Genomic DNA, 26,732 nt, shown 5'->3' with positions numbered 1-26,732 from the left:
GATTTTTTTTTTCCGGGGGAGGGTCCATCCCAGTCCAAAAAAAAAAAAAAAAATCCAAAAAAAAAAAAAAAAAAAAAAAAAAGAAGTAAACTCCTTTCCCAAGCATGAAAAACCTATTTGGCGCGCGCGCGCGCGCGTGTGTGTGTGTGTGTGTGTTGGGGGAGGGAGGGGGTAGTCGTCAACTTAACACAGATCAGCGCTTTCGAGGGGGGTCCAAGATCACTTTTAGTTCGTTTAGTATAAACATTTAATAAATCTGCAAATTTTAGGGGGAGGGGAGGTCTGGACCCCCTTCTAGATCCGCGCCTTGAAGAAGTAAGAATTAAAATAAGAAATTAAAAAAAAAATGAATCTAATTTGGAAAACAAAAAGTTAAAATAAAAAAAAAGAAAATAAGAACATTTAAAAAAAATAATAATAATTGTGGCACTGATGCCCCTCCATAGTTTCTTATTATCAAAATTCGACAAACGTGTAGACTTTACATTTGTAGACTTGTCAATTGTCTTTGTGTTTTATTCAGAACGCGGAAATATAAATTCCGGAAAACAAAGTTTACAACATCAAAAACACACACATTCATAGTATAAATACAAAGTCAACACAGTTGTATGTTCAGAACTGCATGCTAGGATGTCGGAATTACCTACTTACATATGTAGACTATGAAACTGATACGATTACAAGTTTGGATTTACAAACTTACAAGTTTGGATTTACAAACTTACAAGTCTGGATTTTTGAACACGATTACCCTCCATATGGAACTGCCTTTACGTTAATTAATGCATGTGAATTATGACTCTTTTGTGAATAATCGAAAATGTTCAATGCTGGGATTAAAAAAGTATTATTTCAATTAAATAATAATTACTTTATAACCATATGCTAGACGGGAGTCCTTCTGAGTTTTTGTTTGAAAAGATTTTGTGCAATATTACTTAACATGCAATGTCTCTACAATGTATCGACTTAATGTTGTTTATGAATAAAAATTGCATTTCATATTTTCTGTCTTTATTATGTTATCATGTTTAGAAAAAGAAAAATATATTTTACACTACCAATTGTTTGTTCCTGTGGACATTTTTATTTTCACATTTTTGTAGACATATCAGATTTATACGTATTTCAAACAACAAAATTGGCATCTTGGGAGATCGAGAGCCATATTTTAAATGAAAATACTTTCGAATTAATCCTACATGTTTCCAAAGCAATTCCTGCCCGGAAGTTGCACGCATCTTACGTCTAAATTTCCAACTGGAGCGAAATGTAAAACAAACAACTCAAACACTAATGATTGTTGATGGATACTACTTATAACTACTTAACACTACTTATAACAACTTTTTAAAAAGACAATTAAACAAAAAATGATTCAATATATACATATACGAGGATTGTCCCAGAAAAACACGAACTTTTTGAATATTTCAGAAACTATTCGACCAAAACTAATAATGTTTTCACGTTGTTGGAAAATTATATTTTCGGTATTTTGACAAAATAGTTCAGGCTTGTGATGTCATAAAAATATATATATATTAAAAAAAAAAAAAACAGCACGTAAAGGGTGTTAAATATCGGTGGTCAGCGCACGGTAATTTTTTGACTTTTAAAAGTAGCATTGTCATTGAAGTTTTCTTTATTACAAGGCTATACAGAAATATAATGTCACAAAACTTATTTCCATAAATACTCTTTGATCTGGTGTACTCATGTTTAAAATTTTATTAATTTGACATCATTAATGACAAATATATGACGTTACATGTCAAAACACTTTTAATAGATATTGTCAAAAATGTTGACGTTTGGCGATAATGTGGAGCACCAAATTAATAAGCAGGACAGTGTTGAGCGGGATATGACTCCTGTCCATACGATAAAAGAGATGTTAACGATGGAAAAACAGAAACATAAATCTCGGACACAGGTTTATCCCTAGTTGAAGAGGTATGAGGATGGCTTGACTGGTTATCGGATGGAAGGGGAGTTTTGAAGACCAACAAAAATGAAGACAAACTGAAAGTCAGGAGCTGAACGTCATAGGCCTAGGTGAAGGCCGCTGTTAAACAATGCGAACTGTTAGGTTTATTATCTGGATGGAGAACTTGTCTATTAAAAGAATTAATCCCGCAGTCTTTCAGTAAAACTAGTATTTGAGATGTATAACTCGGTAAACAAAAGAAAATTAAATACAGTGCCGAATTTATGCTTAAACGAATTTTATCAGAAGCACATTTCCAGAACAAATTCACAAACGCCACAAGCTACGTTTTGACGTCGTCAGTGTTGCGCCGACAACTGATTTGTAAGATCCGTTTACCATAAGAGGGAAATGTTATATATAGAGATATTTCATTGAAATTTTCATGCATTATTCCAAAAATGTTGATCAACATGTAAGCCAACTTTTATCTTTATAGTATTAGTGAAACAAAAGAAAATGAAAATGTTCGAGTATATACGAGGACAACCCTCATACTAATAACTTCACAATAAGAAATCATATTCACGTTCACTCCAATAACGTTTGACTATGAAGCAAAAGTACCATAACGCCATGATTTAACTGTTGAAGTATCATTGATATAATTGAAGAAAAAACATACTTAGACTTGGAATACAACCATTAAAAAAAGTCAGATTTGACAACTCCTAACCTTGCTCTATCAAAATCCATGAAAAACTCAAAATGTGTAAAAATTGCCATAAACACCCTTTTCTCATGGGTGCAATCGCATATGAACTGTGGTGTAAATCAGAAGTGGGTACTGTAAAGTTCCGAGGAACTTTAAAAAAAATGAAATCATAAAATTTACCAAAATCAATAACATCAAAATGAACGACTTTCGTCTACGAATTTTACGGATGTTATTGGCACGGTTGCCTAACCTGCTATCCAAATCTACAGACCCAAACGCATCCTCAAGGGACGCAGTTTACTTATCAACAATAACACGAGCAAACTTTGAAAAGGAGTTAAGTCTTAAAGAAAATGAGGTACTCCTTAGTTACTTTCTAGGAGCACGAGTTCGATCAACACGTGCACAGAGATGTGCCTTTACAGAATTTTCTACGGGACGTAGACATTCAAGATCCTGTAGATCCCCGGGAAGCTCTGTACAGAGGTCCGACCAATGCTACACAGTTATAATGCGAGGAAGGAGACCTGAGATACGTGGATGTCTGTCTCCTTATGTGTTAAAACATAAACCATCTCCAGCAGGTCATCCTGAAATCATTACCGATCAATACCAGGACGTGAGTTCCTATTTCGGGCTCATTCACTACAGTGTCTTACCACCCCAAAGCCTCTATCATCCCGTCTTACCTAATCGCACGGGGGCAAGTTATTATTTCCCTTGTGTCGAACCTGTGCAGAACGACAAGACCCTAAATTCACCCATCGATGGATGTCAACACACGGATCAGGAACGATATCTCACGGGCACCTGGTTAATTAATGGGTGAATCCGGAATTAAACAAAGCCTTGGACATGGGAAATACCTTACAACGCATTTACGAGGTTTGGCATTTTCCAGAAAGCAGTTAAGATTTATTCAGATCTTACATCAATACCTACCTTCCCACTGTCAGACGGAAGAAGACAAACTAGATTACATTCGTAAGGATATGAACGAGAAGGTAGCAGACGGAACCTGTTAACTATCGTAAAAAATCTGGTGTTAAAAACCATTGCTAAACTTTTTTTTTAAATTGTCCGTGGGAAAATTTGCTCAACGTTGGTATTACCTAAAGCTATATATTTGTCAAGGACGAAGAACAATGTCAAAAACTCTTACAAGATTCGACCATAGACATCAAAATGCATGCAAACTACAACTTCAGAGAAATTGATTGAAATCATCAAGAAGCATTCTCTAAATTTGGAATTCCGTCAGTTATTGTAATGGATGGAGGACCCAAGTTTATTTCAAGTGAATTCTAGAAGTTCACCATGGAAAGCGAAATAAAACAAATAATTTTATCGCCTAACCATCAGAGAGCCAGCGAGAAGGCAGAGTCCTCTGTCAAGATTATGAATATCTTGACCATGAAATGTGACAAGGAAACAACGAACCAATTTAAGGCACTGTTGGAACAGAGAATATGCCAAGACTGGTGATTTTGCGAGGTGATTCTCTGAAGACAAACTCGAACGATTCTTCCAAAGCTAGATCGCCACAACACTTCTGTAAATTGGGAACGAGAACAACGAAAGAAGTCAGTGAAACGCTAAAATGAGCAATCAGCACATGAGAAATCTTGACTTAAGCAAAGCATAAATGTTTTCCATGAAAGAAAATTAAATGAGACATGGATTTTTTGGTAATATCGTTGACTGTCTACACAGTCAAACCTACATAGTTCAGTCAAAGGATATTACATCTTAACGTAAGAACCCTCTTCATATCCGACCAAAAAAAGAAACAATCGTAACAAATCTCCTTTGCTTTTTGAAAGCATGAAACAACTAGTCAAATCGACACAGGAGGACAAGAGTTTGACAAGTTTTAAGACTTTGTTCATTATTTACTGTACATTTATGTTTGGATACTTGGTTATCAAATTTGCAGACATTTTTTTTTATATAATATTAAGAAAAAAAATCATTTTAAGATAATTTTATTAAGAAACAAAGAATCATTTTAAGATAATTTTATTAAACTCAAAAGTCTAATTTTCTTTAATAACTGTTCTAGTCAATTCAGTCATTTGTTTTATTATACTTAATGCATGCCCGTAATGAACATCTAACAAATTTTGAATTGTGCAAGCTCTATAAGGAAAGGGGACGTTGATGTGTTGTGTGTTTCTATTATGTTATGAATATATCTCCATATATGTCTTATGTGAAGTAGTAAATTTTAAAACGAAACTTTTATAATTCTTGAAAATTGCCTTTATCCAAACCAGAGAACATCAAAATAGAGCGTTCAGGGGCTTTTTTTGAAAAGCATTTTCAAAGAAAATTTAGTTATAGCTAGATGAAGACTGTAAAATAGGCAAAGTAAATCAGTCATTCCATATTTCTTCTTGTTATTGATTGATGACCACGATTTATGAAAGATAATGATATCATAGGCGTTCATATGAGATTTCTATTCATATAATATGGCGGGACTTTCGGTCTACGATATAGTTCTCCACTCTGTTAAGCACATGTTGTCTATGAAACGCAAAATGTAACAATTCAGTTCTCTATAAATGGATCTTGAGTAACAGGGCTCTTACAGCTAATAAATGAAACGTACTAACTTGTTTCCCAGACATGTTTCTGAGCGTATTTTTGTACAAAATTTTAACAAGCAATTATTGCTTTTAACTTTTGACAAAGAAAAATAAATCTGAGTTTCTTTACTAAGTAAAATTTTATTTATTTTTATTGAGTTTAAATTTGAGAGAATATCAAGTTGCCATGAGGTTAAAAATACAGGGACGTCATTTTGGCTTTTATGAGAAAATATGGGACCGCCTAAGCAAAAACACCCAGAGCTTACATCATACCTGCATGTTAATTAAAACACGTCACGTATTAATGCCACTTAAAAGCATTGACTTTTTTATCCAATATTTAGCACATATTTTAAGGAAAAAAACATGCCCGGTTTGACACACTTTCAGATCACCTCAAAACTCTAAAGCTTCTGGTTATAACTGTTTATGACAGATTATAGTCTATGTAAACTTTTCTTTCCCAACTTCCAATTGTATGTGTTGGCGTGCTTCAAAACATATGCTGACTTGCATATTTTTTTCTCGAGAAGGACGTTGAACAACAAACAAACCAAAATATCTTTTCTTTCGACTTCGGTAAAACTTTTGTCTTTTGTTACGTTATCTTAATGGTCAGTATACTAAACACACAATATTCAGAGTCATTTTTGAGTTATTTGTCATGAATTATATATGATTCTTATCGATATCAAGATCATTAACTTCCGTTAAACGGTTAATAATTCTCAGAAATTTTCAAATGCCCATCGTGGAAGATATTTTAGGATTTAATTAACTCATTTAAAACATATTTTGTGCGAAAACTGTCGGTGTGTTGAGCCTTATAAGTTTTTCATCCTGTTACATATTTTAAGGTATATTTTTCCGCTGTAAAACGTTCCTTAAAAGTAAAAAAAAAATTGAGTTGTTTTAAGTTATAGACACGTATTCTTCATTTACGATTAGAATTAAATTTACAAAGAAAATTTCCCCAGAAATGACTATTATAATAAATTGACATTTATATATCAAGAGAGTACAAAAACTATAAAATAACTACCAAAAACATCTCTGAAGATATAAAACAATAAAATCAGAAAATGGTCTTTCGAAAAAAAAAGAAGCTAGATTTAAAGGATTAATTAGTAAATAACAAATTTCTTAACAGACAAACGTTATACTTAGGTCTTTGTAATTTACTACAGACATCATGCAACAATACTTCTTAATATGAACAAAGTGGGTTTTTGATGCAAAATTTTATTCGAATGCTTCCATCATAATTCAATTGACATTTTCTCAAGTTAATTCTCATCAAGCTATCTTATACTGTATAGATTAATAATCGGAATAATATCGTTTTGTAGAATATTTTTGCAGCCCTTGTAGTCTCTGTATTTTCAGTACGATGAAGAGTATGGTTTTTCACTTCCTTCTATTCTTCCTTCGAATCTTTCCAAACCCAATATAACGTACACTGTAATATACAGAACCCCAGCTGTACTCACATAGATACATACATACACTCGTAAATACAGTGATGATCAAGACTCTTAATTTTGTGAAAAATAATAGGATTAAAAGGCTTTAGTCATATGCTTGAAAAACAGTTTTTGAAGGGGTAAGAACTGCAGTTACGAAAAATTTCAAAAAAGGCAAATTTGTAAGGAATAAAAAATATCATATCCATAGCAAATACTTACAATCAAGACAGCAGTGACCAAATCTGGCGTAATACGGTATTTTGCAATATTTTCCGTATCCACAATGGTAGCCGGTGAGGCATTTTTGATTTTCGAAGCATGGAGAAAAAGCTGAAATTAAGAAAGTGTTTCTTAAATTATACAAAATGTATCAAAAACTTTAAACCTCTGTTATTATATAATTTGAAGTTTTCATCATGTGTATAGTTTTGACTTCTTTGAGTAAAATAAAATATTCAAGTTCTTATTCACTTAATTAAAAAAAAAAAACGTAATAACATTAAATGACTATGAAATACAGGCTTTAAATTTATCGTGGTTTGGTAATTATGCTATATTTTGGAATATTGTGTTCTGATTTACATTTTTTATCACCTCAAAGTTATTATCGCAGACTAAAATTATAAGCTATCGTTTATCCTACCCCAAACAAGAAATGCATCAGAAAACTATTATAGTTCTCTAAAATTAGCTACAGTAAATCAAAGTATCAAACTTTTCACTATACGAAATCAAAGCATCAACGTTTGTCAATACAGTTATCAGAATTTCAATGTTTTCTTTAAAGTTTTCATTGAATGCAGCATAGTAATAAATGAGATTTGTTTTTGTTTTTATTTCTTAACGCAAATTTACAGATGAGCTTATATAAACCCAATGTTTTCATTTTCAAAGTAATTAAAAAAAACAACAAGTAATGTGAAATTGAGGGAGCAGCTATTTTGGCTCCAAATGACTCAAATTCTGTTGTATTATATTTTTCTTCTTCCATAGCAATAGATGTGACACAACATCAGCATTAATGTTGCATATCTCTCGGTCTATTGGTTGGCCAGGCAGATGTATATTGAAATTCATTTGTATTCTTTTTTTATAAATAGTTTTAAATATTTTATGAATTTTGATCATGGATTATCAGTTTATGTACAGAATGGGAATCCAGAAAAAAATATTATATTTCTTCAAAGTTTTCACTAAAGTAAATCAAAGTTTCAAAGCTTTTACTATTGTAAATCAAATTTTCAAAATTTTAACAATAGTAAATCAAAGTTTTTTTTCTATGGTAACTAAATGTAAAGTTAACTATATTTTACTATTGTATTTTTTGTTAGGGATACACTGATGTAATTTGTTTCAGTACAAATATTCAGATGTAACATTCAAAACCTATAATTTTTTGTTTATGAAACAGTGAAAAATTGCTGATTATAAAGACACTTAAAATTTGTGGAGTATTTCATTATGTGCAATTCGGAATACATTAGGTGATGTTAATTGAGTTTTTAATGAAATTAAGAATGTTTTACTGAGAACAAGAAGCATAATATAAGATACACACACACACACACACACACAGAGAGAGAGAGAGAGAGAGAGAGAGAGAGAGAGAGAGAGAGAGAAAATAATCTTACCGGTAGTCAGGGCTACCAGACAGAGAAGAGTCAAAGCAACGAGAAGTTTTCCCATGTTGATGTAGGACTCTGCAGATGACCAGATGAACAAAATTGATCATTTATATACTTTCAGACTACCTACTTCCACCAATCAATGTGTCTTAAAATAGTTTCCTTGTTGATTATGTAATTTTAATAGCAATTGAAATTTAATTTAATTAAAATTGAATTGTAAAAAATAAAGAAAGCCAATGTTTTATCATACTTCTTAGAGTTCATATTTGTGTGTATACATTCTAATAAATTACTATCTAACTATTTGAAACAAATATCACGTTTTAATTTTTTTTTTATACAGGAAAACAGCCTGTACCTGCAGGTAGGGTCCGCTGCAGGTAGAAAGTTAATGGTTATGTGTTTGCTTTATATCAATAGATCTGAATTACTTAATTTTAAACTTATGCCAAGGAACAAATTATAGTACTGTTATTATAAGCACACTTCAAAAAATTCCTTTTCTTTTAATTCCTAATTGAACTTTATTTTGCTATTATTTTTATGTCCTTTCGATTTATTAAATGTTCTTCGTTTTATATTGTACTTGTTTTACATGTTAAGCGCCTTAGCGTAATTATATAATAGATAAGGCACCATATAAAAGCAGTTTGATAAAAAAAAATTAGGATTCATATAATTACACTCTATTTTTATTTAAATATTCATTAAGAAATTTCTTATCCCAAGTGTAGCGTTCTATACAAAAGCAGAAAAAATGATATATATTATATTATATGTCCTTGACCTTCATGTTCGACTTAATTTTCAAACATTTCTTCGGTGTTGCTAACGGCATCTCCCTTCCATTAAGACACCAAAAGTGGGGGACTACAATTCTTTGAATTTAATTGTGCATTTTAATTGTTCTTTGATGAAATAGCTTAATAACTTAAGTACGGAAGTATGTTTTCTTAGTAACGACAATGTGTTGACTTATTCTGTATTGAGAAGTTGATGGCTCCTTTTAATACTCCTTCTCCCTTGAGGGGGAAGATTAAAATAAGCAACCAACTTTTCAATAGAGAATAGTTCTGACTATGCACTCAAAACAGGTCCGTGTTTATGTGAACAAATCATCCCAAGCACAATCATTGTCACACATACGTAATTATTGATATCAAGTAATTAAAAAGCAGTGTAAAACATTTATTGTTTAGTAAACTTTATTGTTAAAAAGCGTGTTGTTTTAACTAGCAGATCATTTGACCGGATTTTTTTGTTATTTCATACTTTTTCCCCCGATCATGACAAGGAGCACACGGCGGGTGTGACCGGTCGACAGAGGATGCTCACTCCTCCATGGCACCTGATCCCACTTCCGATATTTTTGGAGGTCTGTGTTTGCTTTGCTCCCGATTTGCATTGTCTAAATGGACTTTGAACTTGAATGCTGTTCGTTATCTCCATATTTCATTCTTCTTAAAAAAGAATTATGCTTACGGATGTATGAGATTTAAAAAAAAAAAAAAAAAAAAACACTTGAAAATACTTTACGAGGACTAACTAAAAGACAGTATAGCTATTGTCAATGCTCTAGCTTGTATCTTCCTTTTTTTGACATTATCAATGAGTTAAGACATCAACAGGATAGAGAGACAGGAGGTTTTGTTACGCATTATTGAGGCTGAAAATTTTTGCAACTGCATTCAGAAATATATAGACACTACGTTTCTGGGGATGTGTCAAGCCAACACGATATTTTCCATCAGGCTAAATCTCAGCAATAAATGATGGGATCCGTGTTTCTCCCTAATAACTGATTACTGGATTTATAAGATTAATTCATTGTATATTGTTTTACGTACCATTCGAGAATTTTTCACTCATATAGAGACGTCACCATATACTGGTGAAGGGCTTTAAATTTTGACATTTACTCGGCACTTAGAGCCATTGAGCAGTGAGCGATCTTTATCGTGCCAACGCCCGCCGCGAGGACTCGGTTTTTAAGGTCTCATCCGAAGGACCAACAGATTTCACTTCAAAGTGCCGAGCGCATGGCGAAGGAACAGTTGCTACCTATTTTTTATCGACTTAGGTTTGTCGCGGCCGAGATTTGAACTCACGAACTCCCGATCACAGAGCGAGCATTCTACCGACTGAGCTACCGTGAACGGTTTTATAAGATTAAAGCAAAAAGGTATACGATATACATTTGGATAAATAAAACATTTTAATGTTGATTTCTTTATTAAAATAACTTAATTGTGCCGTGTTAGATTAGACAAAAAGAGAACACGCAATTAACTGCTTGAAGAACCTAATAAATTTTCCTTAAAAAATGGAATGATTGATAAATGAGAACAGTTCAATGATCTGTTATAATTATGCAACGAAAGCTTTTCTCAGAAATAAAATGTTTTATGGTGTCATGGTGGTTTGCTAATTACAATTCTTTAGGTCCACATTTTAATTAGAACCAATACATAAATGAAAGATCCTTCAAAGACTCTATTTGTCCAACGAATTATGTAACCTAATTTATATTCACAAAGAGAAATGATTGAGATGAGGAAGTTTCAGCGATCTGTTAAAATTATATATTAATTGGTTTTCTCAGAAAAGATGTGCACTTGATGATGTTTACTAATATTAATCTTGCTGGTGTACATAAACATAATTCAATATGCGTAAAAGTCCCTTTTTTCGAAGAAATGAAATATGAAGATAGCGAACTGTAATTTATCTCAAAAGTCCATTAAAACAATACAAATTTGGAGCAGAGCAAACACTGACCTCTAAAACATCAGAGGTGGGATCAGGTACCAAGGAGGAGTAAGAATCCTCTGTCCACAGGTCACACCCGCCGTGAGCTCATAGTAATGATCGGAAAAACAGAGAAATCTGTATACAATTCAGAATTTTATAAATCTTTAAACATACAGACGACAAAGATTTACAACTTTTTATCTCACACGGCCATTGTTTGATAAAAAAAAAAACAACCTGTAATTTAGTTCTAAAATTTCACCAATTGAATAATTTTGTAAGCTTATATCTAATTTGATAGGCTTATCAATTTTTTTTTTAAAAGATGCTATTGTAATAATGAGCCTTACAAACAGATATTACGTTGTTTTCTGTTTTGTCATTTGGGACCAGTACATAATGATCATGTTATCTATCTAATTCTTTACTCTGATTACTGAACTCAGAAATATAAAAAGTTTACATATTGTCCTGCAGCTCTTTAAAACAATATTTAGTCCCTATACTTTTGTAATAAGATGTAAGTCTTAGGCAAAAAAGATTACAACAATATATAAAAATGTGGACGGCGTGATCAACCTTATGAATATTTTAAAAAAAGGAATGATTGATATATGCGGAGGGCTCAAAGATCTGTTATAATTATGCAACGACATGTTTTCTCAGAAAACAAGTGTTCTTGATGTCAACCTGTATTTCTTTTTTATATCAATCCTTCGTACATTTAAATGAGAAGCAAAACATAATTGAATATGCTAAAAAGACCCAGAAGAATTATTTTGATCGTGAAAAGTTTGGATGACAAAGGTTTATAACTGTACTTACACCGTTTAATAAAAGAATTTTTCCGTAATTTCTTTTGTAGAACAGGTGCTCAGTTCTATGGAAAAATCTGTTCAAATGTTATATATATACACAGTTTTTTGTCGAAATTCCATCGTTTAATTATTTCCCGTTTTATTTATTTATTTATTTATTTTTTGATAATTTGCAAAACGTTGTTTTGTTTTGTTTGTTTGTTTCTTAAAGTTTTTGATGTATACTAGTGTCATGCCTTTTCTAGCTACACAAGTGTGATAATATAACAAGTCCATAATATCTCAAAAATATCTTTAAAAATGTAAATGACAATATGTACTTAGAATCAGAAACATCTTTATTAATTCAAGACAATACATTACAGGTATGTACTCATATTTCATTATCTTATTGACATATAATGAAATTTAGAATTTGAAATTGAAACCGTGAAATATGAAGATTATGATCAGAAATCAAGATCAAATTGGACTGAAATAATAAAAACTGGGAGCAGAGCAAACAAGGACTTCTAAATACATCATAAATGTCATAGAGGAGTGTGCTCCATGTCATGATCGGGTAAGCAGAAAATATGGACAATTCGGTGGAAAATAAGGACCTAACAACCTGTATGAAAAGCGTCAGTCAAAATCCGCCTAAATGTCCATATACATACATACATACATACATACATACATACATACATACATACATACATACATACATACATACATATGTATGTATGTATGTATGTATGTATGTATGTATGTATGTATGTATGTATGTATGTATGTTTGTTTGTTTGTTTGTTTGTATGTATATGATTAATAGACATGTCGGGTGTTTTTAATTTTTAACTGGGGTACTTTTTTACGAATTTGCATGTGCGTAACAATTGAAACCATTCAGCAAATGATTCGATCACAGCCCAGACTATTTAAATTTCTATAAAAAATGCAGTGATGATTTAATCAATCGGCAAACCTCGTCAGAACTCAGTTGAGATACAAATCGGTCCAGTAATACATACTTTGGTAAACTAACGATTCAAATGTCAAGTAAATTGATTTTTCTATTCAATTAACCATCTTCTAGTCCAAATTATATATTCTCTTTATGCAACTCCTGATGTCCATGTTCTCGTCTTGAAAGCATAAATCAAAATAACGCGGTGCAAGGTTTTCTCACATAATCATTAATATTAATTTGTATTCATAAAATAATTCTTTCATTAAAAAAGTGAATTGCTGCACTTTGCAAGCGTTTTATACGTAATTCTCGGTAAATCAAAAGAGTTCGCATTATATAATTAAAACACAAACTAAATTTTAAAACGTCGGTGAAGGTGCAATTAAAACAAACGAATATTAATTGGATAATTAATGTATCCATAACTCTACAGAGTAAATGTTAAATACGGTCCAGTGCTTGCAGTAGTCAGTATTTAAGTGCATGTGTAAACATCACGCAAAATTAAAAAAAAAAAAATCATGGACTGTTTTATATCTCTCACTAATTTTGAATAAAAAAGAAATAAATAATAAATTTTCAAAATATAAAATAATCTGAAGTTTTCTTGGTGTTCAAATATGCGATTTTGTGTCATTTTTATAAAAATCGACATTACATGTACTTCTTGTAACATTTTATAATATTTTCACAGAATCATAGGAAACTCATAACTTACACTGTCAAACGTTATACAAAATATTTATATAGGCATAAAACTTTTGCTGATTTTTGAAAAAAAAAGTTATTTATCATTAAGAGTTTAATGATGATTATCTGTTTTCTGCTTTCCTATATCAATTTTGCACTAATAAATGAAACAATGATTTTACTAAATAAATTGTTGATGGCCATCTTCATTTTACATAATTATTTACCCAATTTTCGGCTTCTATCCCCGAGACTAAATAACCTTGTTAATTCTGTGCGTCCAATGATTCATCTTCCGCGTGTATTTCTCAGATATACACTTGTCTGTGTTGAATAAACAAATAGTAGTTTAACAGATAGTTTTTTGTGCACTGTCTTTGCCACTTCCACTTTTCAAAAGAAAATTATTTTTCTCCTTCATTTGCAACCAAAAAGGTCAGAGGTCAGCAACCATGAAGCAAGTAGGCGAGAATCGAGCTCCGTGAAATATTTTGAAAAACAGGGATAATTCTACCTCAGCATACGTGAGTCTGTGTTAAAGTGTTATGAAGTGATCATAGTAACATGTGCTAGTAGAAGAATTGAGCATATTATTTAAATCATGTGAAATTTTTGTCAAAGTTAGTGAAGTCGTCGTGAGTAGATCGTGAGTAGATCTCAGCTAGGATCTTTTCGACTTCTCAACTAAAATGCCTAGACATAATAAACATAACAAAAACAATAAGAGAGCAAGATTATGTGAAGCAAGTGACTCTTCTATGGCCAATTCAACTGCATCAGATAACGAACTTCACAGACTAGATGCTTTATTAGAAAGTTTCTCACACAATGAAGAAACTGCTAGGAAAGCTGCTAGCATTATCCTTGGCAAAGAGTTGATCAAAAGTGTGATCACGGAATCGTTTGCAGACAAAATAAACATCATGCAATCGCAAATAGATCAACTTGAATGACGCCTGGATGATATGGAACAGTATTCCAGGAGGAACTGTCTAAAAATAACTGGCATCCCAGAAAGTGAAGAGGAGAATACGGATGAAATCGCCATGAGAGTAATCAACAAACTAGTGCTATCGTCTGAAAATGAGTCTTTTGGTCTAGATAGGATCGGACGGACCCATCGTGTGGGCAGGTATCCAACTAAAAATAACAACACGGGAACCCAGCGACCAAGGGATATTATTGCCCGTTTTCTGTCTTACAGAGACAGGGCCATGGTGTTTTCTAAGAAAATGAAATATATGGAGATAACGAACAGTATTCAAGCTCAAAAGTCCATTATACAATACAAAATAGGAGCAGAGCAAACACGGACCTCCAAACATCAGAGGTGGGATCAGGTGCCATGGAGGAGTGAAAAGTAAAGGAAAAGTAACTTGAAAACTTTCAATGCCAACGAGCCCAATGGTTATAAAATCTTCATTAACGAGGCCCTTACAAAAAGAAGAAGTGACCTACTATTCGAATCCAGGAAACTCGTACGGGAACAGCTGGTAGACTCAGCATGGACCTATGACGGGCGAGTTATTGTGAAAACTCTAAATGAGAAAAAAGTGACAATTAACAGCCTCGCTGACTTACTAATCGCCCCGAAGCCCAGAACTGGTAAACTATGCACTATTTACACTGTCGAGTGGTAAGACATTTATATAAAGTGTAGGGGAATTTCCGTATCTATTTATAGATCAATAGAAGATATATTTGACCATTTGCTCTATAGGTCTATGATTTGACGTAATATGCGGTTAAGCGTTTTTTCATCAAACTTATTAAGTTATTTAGAATATGTATCGTCGATTTTTGTCTAGTTTTCTTTTTATATATTTTACGGAGCAAATCTGCTTACATTATATACATGTACTCACATGTAATGAGGTTTTTGTACATGTATGTACTTCTTACTATAAATATATCATTATGTCGTATTGTTTGTCATTACAATTAATACGAAAGATGTCATTCTTCCAAGTTATTCCTTTAGTTGTTTATTTTGTAAATACACTTTTTCTTATTTTGTTTTTTCGCACACTTATTTTTCTAGTATTTGTGCGGATTTGGTTCTGTGTTTAGTATTCCTCTATTTACATCCGGTCTTATACAGATGTTTACAACCCATGGCTTTGCTCACTATCTTCCTTGAACATATATTTATTTTTGATACTAATGATTGAATGTGTGAATAGTATATCTAAGCCATGGATAGTAAGTAATCTTTTATATATCTCCTTGTATGTCACCAACTACATTTCTACATATTCTAATATTCATTATCATGTCAGTGTGATACAAAGTCTCTTAATTATTGGATGCATTGAAAGAAACCCAGGTCCTACAAATAATATGAGGCTTAGTTCATTAAAAATAGCACACAACAATGTGTGCAGCTTATTACCAAAACTTGATATTATTACTGCAGAACTATCACATTTTGATATTATAACAATTAGTGAAACACATCTCGATGATAGCATAGAAAATGAGGTATTATTAATAAATGGATTTCATTCACCTATTCGTCTTGACAGAAATAGGCATGGAGGAGGAGTTGCAATGTATATATCCAATGAGCTTGAATTTTATGAGCGTAAAGATCTGCATACTAATAATCTAGAAATTCTATGGTCAGAAGTACATGTTATTAAGAAAAAATTTCTTGGTGTATTGTATAGGCCACCTAATTCATTAGCAGACTATTGGAACAGTTTTTGCTCCAACATTGAAAAGGTTCAGGAATGTAATTTACCTATCATTCTTTTAGGTGATTTTAATGTTAATTTCTTGTCTGATCAAAGTTCAAAATTTAAACTTCTCTTACAAAGGTTTGGCCTCTCGAATTTGATACATGAACCTACCAATTTTACTCTAAATTTAGGTACATGCATAGACCTAATCATTACCAACAACACTGGCATAATAAATGAAAGTTTTGTCTATCCTCCATGTTGTTTCTCGAGATAGACTCAACCAAAAACTTTCTGACCAAATAGATAAATCTATACCCCCTGGAAAATGGTGGAGAATAGTTAAATGTTTGTCCAAACAAAATAATAAAGACAAACCACCACCACCTTTAAAGTCATCAAATCATACATACTTTCACCCTATTGAAAAAGCTAACTTACTTAATGAATATTTTGCTGGAGTATCAACCCTTTACATGGACCGGGGCCACCATTGAACTTTTCACTAGATGATTTTGTTATTACAGAGCAGGAAGTATTGGATCAGCTCCAAGTAATAAATGTTACAAAACCCCCAGGTCCTGACTGTGTGTCTCCTTTGATCCTTAAAAATATAGCTAACTCGATAGTAAAGCCTCTTACCAAACTATACAATTATTCTCTTGCTACTGGTCAACTTCCAGACATTTGGAAAAATGCACAAATTACTCCCATCTATAAGAATAAAGGAAGTGCACATGATGTTAATAACTATCGACCGATATCAATAACTTCAGTTGTATGTAAAATCTTAGAAAAGGTCATATTCAAGTATTTGTATAATTACTGTCTTGAAAATAATTTAATTAATAAATAAATATCAATCTGGATTTCAACCCGGTGATTCCATCAATTGCTAGACATTTATCATACAATAATATCTAGTCTTGATAAAGGTAAAGATATTAGATTTGTCTTCTGTGACATCTCAAAAGCATTTGATAGAGTGTGGCATAAAGGTATCCTTTATAAATTAAAATACTATGGTATTTCTGAACAGATAGTTAATTGGATCGAGAACTACTTGTCTGACAGAACTCAAAAAGTAGTTCTTGTTGGCTTTTCATCAACCACTAGAGCTACCAATTCAGGTGTCCCTCAAGGGTCAGTCCGTGGTCCCTTTTTATTCTTATTGTATATTAATGACATATCTGAAAAATTATCAAGTCCTGTAAGGCTTTTTGCAGATGATACATCTCTTTATGTCATAGTAGATGATGATATTCTTAACTCTGCAAACTTATTAACTAAGGATCTTGAAAAAATAAAACAGTGGTCTAATACATGGGCAGTAGAATTCAATCCTAGTAAAACAGTTCATTTAGATTCTAGCAGGAAAAACTTTTGCCATCCAAAAATTAGATTTGGTGAAGATGGGCCTACTATTCATAATGTTGAAACACATACTCATTTAGGGATAAGATTTCAGCAGGATGGTAATTGGAGATCCCACATACTTGATATTCATTCCAAAGCCTGTAATCGATTAAATATCTTAAGAATGTTAAAGCACACCCTTAAGCGGGATGCTTTGATAAAAGTATATTTTGCTTTTATTCGTCCTGTTCTTGAATACTCAGACATTGTATGGGATAATTGTACTGATAGAGATGCAAAATTACTATAAGATGTTCAAGTTGCAGCTGCACGAATAATAAGAGGCTTAAGGACTAATTCATCAAGATCAAAACTTTATGAAGATCTTGGCTGGGATACACTTGAAATGAGAAGAAAAATACATAAACTAGTGTTATTTTATAAAATAGTGTATGGATTAGCTCCCCAGTATTTGCAAGATTTATTACAACAATGCATTTTACCACATAATTCTTATCCTTTAAGGAATCAGGACAATCTCACATTTCATATTCCTCAAGCCAAAACGACTTCATTTATGAAAAGTTTCCTTCCTTCAACTATAAGACTTTGGAATGATTTACCCTTTAATATTCGAAACCTTTCTACACTTTCATCATTCAAGACTGCCATAAAGAATATATACTGCTTAAAACCTAAGAAATATTACAACTATGGAAGTCGTAAAATGAATATATTACATTGTCAATTGCGAAATAATGCTAGTAATTTAAATGCTGATTTATTTAATCATTTTTTAAGGGAAGATCAAAATTGTGACATGTGCGGATATAGCTCTGAAACATCATTTCCCTTTTTTATGAAATGTCCAAAATATTGTGTACAAAGGCAAAACCTTGTGCAAAACTTTAATATTTTGCAATTACCAATGCCTATATCATTACAACTTATTTTGAATGGAGACAATAATCTTACTTACAACCAAAATATTGCCGTATTTAAAATTCTTCAAGAATTTATTGCATCTACAAAGAGATTTGCATGATATTGATTCTTCTTTTTTTTAATTTTGTCAAACCACAGAACCAACATCTATTTATGTGTTCTTATTAACTTTCACATTTATACTTGTATTATTATAATTATCAGTCATATATGTTAAATGCAAACTTATATAGTATCATCAGCTCATTTATATATTTTTTTCCCTACTTATTTTGTCTTCTTTATATATATATATATATATATATATATATATATATATATATATATATATATATATATATATATATATATATATATATATATATATATATATATATATATATATTAAACAAATATAAAAAGAAAACACAAGAATCCTCCGTAAAGTTTTAGCGCTTTCATTAAAAATCTTCAGAAGCTTTACATTACAAAAATGTATACAACGGTAACATAGTAACAATGATTATGACGTTAAACTAAGCGGAACGTTTAATGTCTATATTGTGACGTCATAGATAAAATACTGCAATGATGATGAAAAAGTTCGGGAAAATCATAGGTAGTTTATAAGAGACTATTAAGTTTTGGCTTTAGAATACAAATAAAATGTTTTTCTTTTTCCCGTCTCTGGATATCACTGGCACATCTGAGTTTATAAAAAGGGAAAATGTTAAATCGTTTTTTTCCACAAGTTTCCAGGTGTGCACTTAACTGGATTTGTCTATATTCAGGTGTACTGATGTGTTGCTTATGTACACGTACACGGGCACGGAGACTGTTGCCAGTTTCACCAATATAATATTCTTTGCATCCAGGACATATGATGGCGTATATGACATCTTTCGTATCACATGACATGTTGGCATTAACTTTAAATTCACGCCCGTTAAAACTATAACTCGTCCCTTCTGTAATGTAGTCACATGTGCCGCAGCGAGGGTCCGTACACTTTGACACTGTATAATTATGGTCAGCGAATTGGGAGGAACAAAGTATTCTCTTAAGGTTTTTAGGCTGAAGTTTACTGCTGATAAAACGACAGTTTTTGTATGTAGTTTTCGTTTGTTCATCCTCTCTAAGTAAGCTATTTAATTCATAAACAATTGAATTGATGTTTTTATTTCTCGGATTGTACGTGTGAACAAAGGGTATAGTTTCTCCGTCCTTCGCACGTCGTGTGTTTGAAAGTAATTGTGTTCTATCACACTCCTTGGCTTTCATAATACTATTATCTACCAGTTGCTCTGGGTATTTTTGGCTCAATAAATACAATTTTAATTCCTCCAAACGGATATCCCTCGTATTAATATTGCTCACAATGGTACAGATCCTTCTTGCGAGATTATATGGTATAGCCGTTTTAGTATGGTGGGGATGGCACGATCCGAAATGCAGATATTGGTGTGTATCTGTCGGCTTATAGTATATATCCGTATTTAACCTGGTATTATCTTTTGATATAAGAACATCGAGAAATGGCATTTGCGTATCATCTGTTTCCATCGTGAATTTGATATCCGAGTTCATTTGGTTTATTAGATCGTAAAACTCCGATAATTTGTCGACATCATCATCCCATAAGATAAAACAGTCGTCTAAAAATCTTTTCCATTTAGACTGTATATTATTTGCAGATTCTATTCCCCACAACGAACATAATTGTTCATGTAACTTATGTTCTAAATAACCTAAGGTTAATGTTGCATAGGTAGGTGCGACTTTCGTCCCCATTGCAGTTCCCTTAGTTTGAAGGTAATGATGGTCAGAAAAAGCAAATGAATTGTTTTCTAGAAGCACTTAAATTAGTTCTAGAAAACAATTCATTTGCTTTTTTTTATAGCTTAAAATTAGCAGTCTATTTCATCACAATGTACATATGTTCAATTCTCTTCTTTTGGCGCCCTAATGACATTTACCTGCGCCAATATATAATGCTGCCTTTATGACGTCACAATAACGACGTCATAACAACCAAGTTGTATTGTTTTTATAAACTTTGTTACACTCTGAAGAGCCTCACGGCGAAAGCGCTTAGTGTAATAATTAGATGTGAACTTGTTTGTTTATCTTGGATTTTATTTTAATTTATATATATATATATATATATATATATATATATATGATGAATCGAATATATTGAGATCCTGTTCCTGCACTAATATAATTTGTTTTTGTAAAAATAATTCATTTAAGGAATAACTGTCTAATTTTTTGGATTCATGATGTCCTCAATCGAGTGGCTTGCGTGATAATTTGCATAAACGCCGAAGGCGTTTATGCATAAAATTATCACGCAAGCCAATCGATTGATCATCGTCATGAATCCAAAAAATCTGACAGTTATTCCTTATATTTACATGCTCCTGATTCTGCAAATTCCCGTGCTAATAGCCCCGCTTCTGTCTCTATTTGTCCCGCCCCGCACGTGATTTTTTTTAACCGCGCCTATCGATGAACCAGTAGATTTATGTAGAAATAAAGTATTTTTACAATTTGTAATTTTATCTCGGACAAAGACATTGGAAATGTAAATATATAATAATATAATGATTAATATAATCAAATACTTTTTAAAATTTTTCTAAACAGTAATTATTAGTTTTTCCCTTTTTTCAAATGAAAAACATAAATATGCTGCACATGTTTTTTTTTTAATTCATCATGCTGTAAGTCAAATATAGAGAAAACGAACAGCAATCAAGAACAAAAATCCATAGAAAAAATAGAATTCAGGAGCAGAGCAAATACGGACCTCTAAAACCACCAGAAGTGGGATCAGGTGCCATGGTGGAGTAAGCATCTGAAACCTTTGTTTAGTGCCATTAATTAAAACCTATTGAGAGAATGTATTGAATTATTACTACCGTGTATTTGTGTACAGGTTTTGAATGTTTAACGCCCAGGTGCCTCATTGCATCGCCTTTTCGCAAGGGCACATACTTAATTGATCTTGACAATTTTTTGATTATACATAAAAGAAATATTCTTTAACTGAAAAGTGCTGCTGCTTTCCTGAAAACGAGAGCATCACTTAATAACTACATAAAATACATAAAATGCTTGTTAAAGGTCACACATATTTCAACTAGAGCCAAATAACTTGAAATTTAAACTGATAAAATGCGATTTCTATGTAAAGCAGCAGCATTTTCTAGAAACTACAGGTTATGTAGAAGCAATTCATTATTCCTTTTTTTTTTAAATTTTAACTATAGGGTATGCCCTTGCGATGTTGAAATTTGTTTATGACCTACATACAATGCACATTATAGTCATTTATCACGTGACTGTCAAATAACGTGACCACACCAAATTCAACAAAGAGTGGGGTATACAATGTTATTTCAATTAATATTAAAGTCATGTGATATTATAATAGTTTTACCAAATAAATCAGTTAAAAATCAGTTAAAAATGTATGTATTTGTGGACTTTTATATTCCGTTGATTTCTTCGTTTTTTGTTTTTTGTTTGTATGTTTTTAACGTCCCTATCGATAATTTTTCACTCATATGGAGACGCCAGCACTTGCCGGTGGAGAGCTGCAAATTTTGTCCTATACTCGGCACTTACGGCCATTGAGCAGTGAGGGATCTTTTTCGTGCCAGCACCTACTGCGACACGGGACCTCGGTTTATACGGTCTCATCCGAAGGACCGGTCTGCACGTCCCACAGTGGGATTCGAACCCGCGACGTAAGGATCAACTCCTTACCTCGCGACTCTAGAGCAGACGCTCTAACCACTGCGCCACGCGGGCGACGATTTCTTCGTAGTACGCCTTAACAGTGCTGAGTCTCTATTTGTATTGTTTTAATGAACTTTTCGTCATCTCCATATTTCATTTCAGATAATTTATAACAAGGTATATATTGTTAATAAATTTACCTGTGAATAAAGACTATAGCATGCTGATCACTCAGGTATAACAATCAAAATGTTGACTTTGTGGGAATAGGATTTTTCAAAATGTTGGCTGAATGGGAATAAACCCTTCAGGTGTTGACACCTTTTATATAACTTTTTTTAATAGGCCAGGCAATGCAGTTCTTAGTTTTTCTTAAAATGTACACAAAACAGAGGTGCATACAGAATGTATTACGTATTATGATAACACCCGAGAGAGATTATTACGTCAGGCCAAAACTCTCTAGGACGTTCTGGTAATAAGTGATACATTCTTGGTGTACTTCCATTGCGTTTACCTAAGGATTTTTCAACGCACTGACTGCAATGCTGTTTAAAAAGAAAAATTGTGGGATTCTTACGAGATGCAGAGTCAATCCGATAGCATGAACTAAGACAGAAATATATGTAGAGACAGTGTGAACCGACACTTAAGGTTAAGATAAAATAAATACATGTTTTTAAACCCAGAAAGATCAGTGGGTAAACAAACCGGAGTGGCATACCTTTCTCTCTTATAATCTAAAGTGGAGTAATTTTGTGTGGAACACATGATGAATAAGTTTGTGAAAAAATGTCCAAAAAGCCCAGGGGTTGAATATATATCGGGGAGGGGGGGGGGTTCCTGTCCACAAGTACCTTTGATTCATATTGGTCAACTCTGTGATGTGTAAGGACATGCAGCTCTTCAGATATTCAGAATATAAATAGTGTTTAGAATTCTTACGGCATTTTTTCATACTTCACAATGTCTATTTATTGGATAAATTACGCACTTTTCAAGACAGCTGCAACGAGAAAAAACGCATTTGGGAAAAAATTCTGTCACTAAATATTTTAAAATTTACGATTGAACTGAAGTCCTTCTTCGTAGTAATTGATTGTAGCAATATCGGAAGGTGAACCCTACCTCATTATCACACAGGACATTCTTGAACAAGACATAAGCATAGTAAAAACGCTTCATGTTTACATTTTCCGAGTACGGGAAAAACAACTGTGACGTCACACGAAAACTTACACAAGCGAAATGGAATATCATTTCCGATAATCGTTGCTACCAAACACGTAAAAATTATTCCTGTAATTCCTGCTTCAAAAAATTGGCTGTAATCTGTTTTAATGAAGTAAAACTGACCAGGTAATGAACGTGTACTAGATCTCACTGCACCGAGAGATCATATATGACGTCACTGACTTGTTAGACTACAGCGTAAAGAAACAGAGGGGTTAATCAATCGATTTCACAATTTTGAAATATTTACACAATCGTTTAAAACTCTTAAATATTTTACATAAAATACTTTAGCTTAACAAGTTGAACAAAATTTACACAAATACAGGTGATTATAACAATCTTTAGCACCTACATAAACAGTGACTATGACGTAGTCAATTGAGTCATGTGAAATATGTCCTGTCTCATCTTGATAATGCTAGGGCTTTCATGTTTCAATATCTATTTCTTGTGACAAGACATTCCCTTGGACACCGTTAATCTGTCCTTGACCGTAACTTGAGTATCAAAAAATTTAACCTTTGCCATACTTTTCGACAGTTAGTCCTAGCAATTTCATTTTCACAGTTATATTCCCTGGGACGAGATCTTTCTTTGGGTAACATAATTTTTATCTCTTGACTTTGACCTTGGAGTCGGATTCGGAGTTGAGAAAATTAAACCTTTTCCATGAGCTGCAATACCGGGGCATCCGTTTTTCACAAACACGTCTTGTTCAATATCTAAAATGGACAAAAAACATTCACAAAGAACCCTTAAATCATTGTGTTGAACTTAATAAATTATTTTGACTCGATGTATGGTCTGAAAGAACATAGCTGAACATATCCAGTCAATAACTCACAGATTAGGATTTTCCTTAACTAGTGTGTGTTATGGCCTTGATGAAAGGTTATTTGGATGAGTTTGGAAGAGAAACTATAAATTCGTTACCGTTTTTTTTCTAGTGAAACATTTCTGGTATCATGCAGAGTGTAACATTGCCTTAACTCAAGTTCAAGGTCACTAAAGATAAGATGTTTTGACTGGATGAATGGATTGTAAGAACATGTGCGAATTTGAGAAATCAGTAATACACAAATGGGGTTCGCTCATAACCAGGGTATGCCATGGCTTTCGCTAGGTCATTTGGACAAGTTCAAGGTCATGTACATTCTTTTACAGAGTGAAACATTGTTAGTTGATACCCCTTACAAGATTGCTTAGAACTTTAGAATATGACATGACCTTGACTTAAGGTCAATTCTTCCTGCCCGCAGCTCCAATGGAAGACCTACTCGTTGCTTTGGAACGACCTCGGCTCTAGTATTATTATAATTATTATTAATAGAGTTCTTTATTTTTATTTTAAGCAAACAGACGTGTTCTGTGTGATATGGTAAATCTATATGTAACATAGATTTTGTTGACAAATAAAAACCAAGCCCGAGGTTTGAAAGCCCTAACAAAATGTCGAGACTGAGGGGGTATATTCTCCAACAATTCCGACGACGAGGGAGTTATTTCTATTCTGCTAGGATGTCATGTGTAAATTGGTGTATGGAGAAAGTGCTGGAGTAAATAAATCCACTGTAACTGATTGGAAAATAAACTTTTTGATTTGAATCGAAGTATATGAAGCATATGTTTTCAATGCTGATGACAACAGGATTGCTCTATAGATGTGAACCTGACAAATCATTGTATCTACGCAGCAATGTTCAAGACGAACTTTTTCCGTGTGTTAATAATCTCGATTATTTTCTAACACGAATGAACAAAAAGCAGTAAAAAAAAAATTAAGGAATTCTTTGGAAAATAGAGATACATGTATTTTTAACGTAGGTCGCGGGTTTGCAGGCCATTTAAAAGTGTCCGAAAATATACCATGAAAATTAGTTATATGAATCCTATACCTTCGTTTTACATTCTCTGAAAATTTTATAAAATTCGTCTGCACCGTTTTTGTGTAATGAAATCTCAAAAATGCCATGGTTGTCGTAACATTTTTGACGGTATTCTATTGAATTATATAAGAAAAACGTCGTTTTCGGCTCTTTTTGGGGCAAGATTTTGTTTAAAAAAATTTCAATAACTTTTAAATGGTGCAGACGAAATTGTTTCCCCTTTGGTATTTTAACAAAGAATTGATTTGAAATAAAATAATGTGATAAAATTAATAGGTCTTCGGGTTAGTTTTCGCGTTATCTAATGTGGATAATTGCATTTATATCGCAAAATGTAACATAAAATATCGCGACGTCATGCTTGACGTCGTGAATATCTATCCGGTATTCAGTGCAGAAAAATAAGACAAAATAATTTTTATAAAAAAAGAAATTCACGTCTATCTGCTTTCAAGTGACCCGTGAATCGTATCATAATAATTCAATATCAATGGAATGATTATTAGACATGTTTCTCTTCAGATTAGGTTTTTTGTACGTCTTATATATTAGTGAATTCTCGCAAGGGACGTAAAACAACAGTAGATTAAACTTATCCTTACATTTGGCTGTGTATTTAAATTTCTTTTCCAACGTGCTGGCAGAAAACGGTATCCTCTAATCTAAGTAATTCAAGTATATAAAATGCTTTTATTTAGACCAGCAAGGCCTTCAAATCTACGAATTTCTGCCAAATATCGTCCCGGCTAAGTACAGTATATTTTCAGTATATATTTACACAAAATATTTATTTTACATATCACATTTTTAGAGGGGTAAATGAGACAAGAATTTAAAATTAATTTTATCTGACGTAATAAACAGCCAGATTTTTTTAGAACTTTAATTGTACTAGTTTGACATGGAAAGCAGAGCGAATAAAATCTGTAGGTAAGAGCATTACAAGCTGTTGCTTAGGGGACGAACATTTCATTCGGGGATGGTATGGGGTGGGGGTGGGGTTTGCAGATTTTGGAAATAAATAATCTGTCATCGAAAATGTTGAAAATAAATAATCTGTCCTCGACTGGGCAAGAAAAAAATCTCTCTGACTAGTTCAGCCCCCCCCCCCCCCCCGGAATGGGAGTTTTCAACTTTGATGTTTTTCTTTCTTTCTTTTTTTTTCTTTTTGCTTATCAGACTTTTTTCAGTGAAGAAGAAATAAATAATCTGTCCTTGTTTTTTTCTTTTTGGAAATAGATAATCTGTCCTTCACCGACATGAAAATAAACAATCTGACTCGGTAAAATTTACCACCCCTCTTTCCCTCACAAATAAATAGTTGACCCCTAACAGGAGGTCAGTGTCGCTAA

The 26,732-nt window shown here is 32.6% G+C and overlaps 2 protein-coding genes across 2 annotated transcripts in view; one reads left to right on the top strand and one right to left on the bottom strand.

Annotated features, from left to right (window-relative positions):
* LOC133186914 (uncharacterized) overlaps positions 1 to 26,732 on the top strand; it is a 492,852-nt gene that overhangs the window by 217,509 nt on the left and 248,611 nt on the right. The window lies entirely within an intron of this gene.
* Positions 1 to 26,732, bottom strand: part of LOC133186579 (uncharacterized) — a 160,068-nt gene that overhangs the window by 103,200 nt on the left and 30,136 nt on the right. The window lies entirely within an intron of this gene.

The sequence above is a fragment of the Saccostrea echinata genome, unplaced genomic scaffold (assembly GCF_033153115.1).
Source record: "Saccostrea echinata isolate AGI-Se365-2 ecotype Australia unplaced genomic scaffold, CSIRO_AGI_Sech_v1 ptg000014l, whole genome shotgun sequence".
In the NCBI taxonomy this organism is placed as follows: Eukaryota; Metazoa; Mollusca; class Bivalvia; order Ostreida; family Ostreidae; genus Saccostrea; species Saccostrea echinata.
The sequence above is the reverse complement of the archived record's forward strand: the minus strand, read 5'-3'. Positions and strand labels throughout refer to the sequence as shown.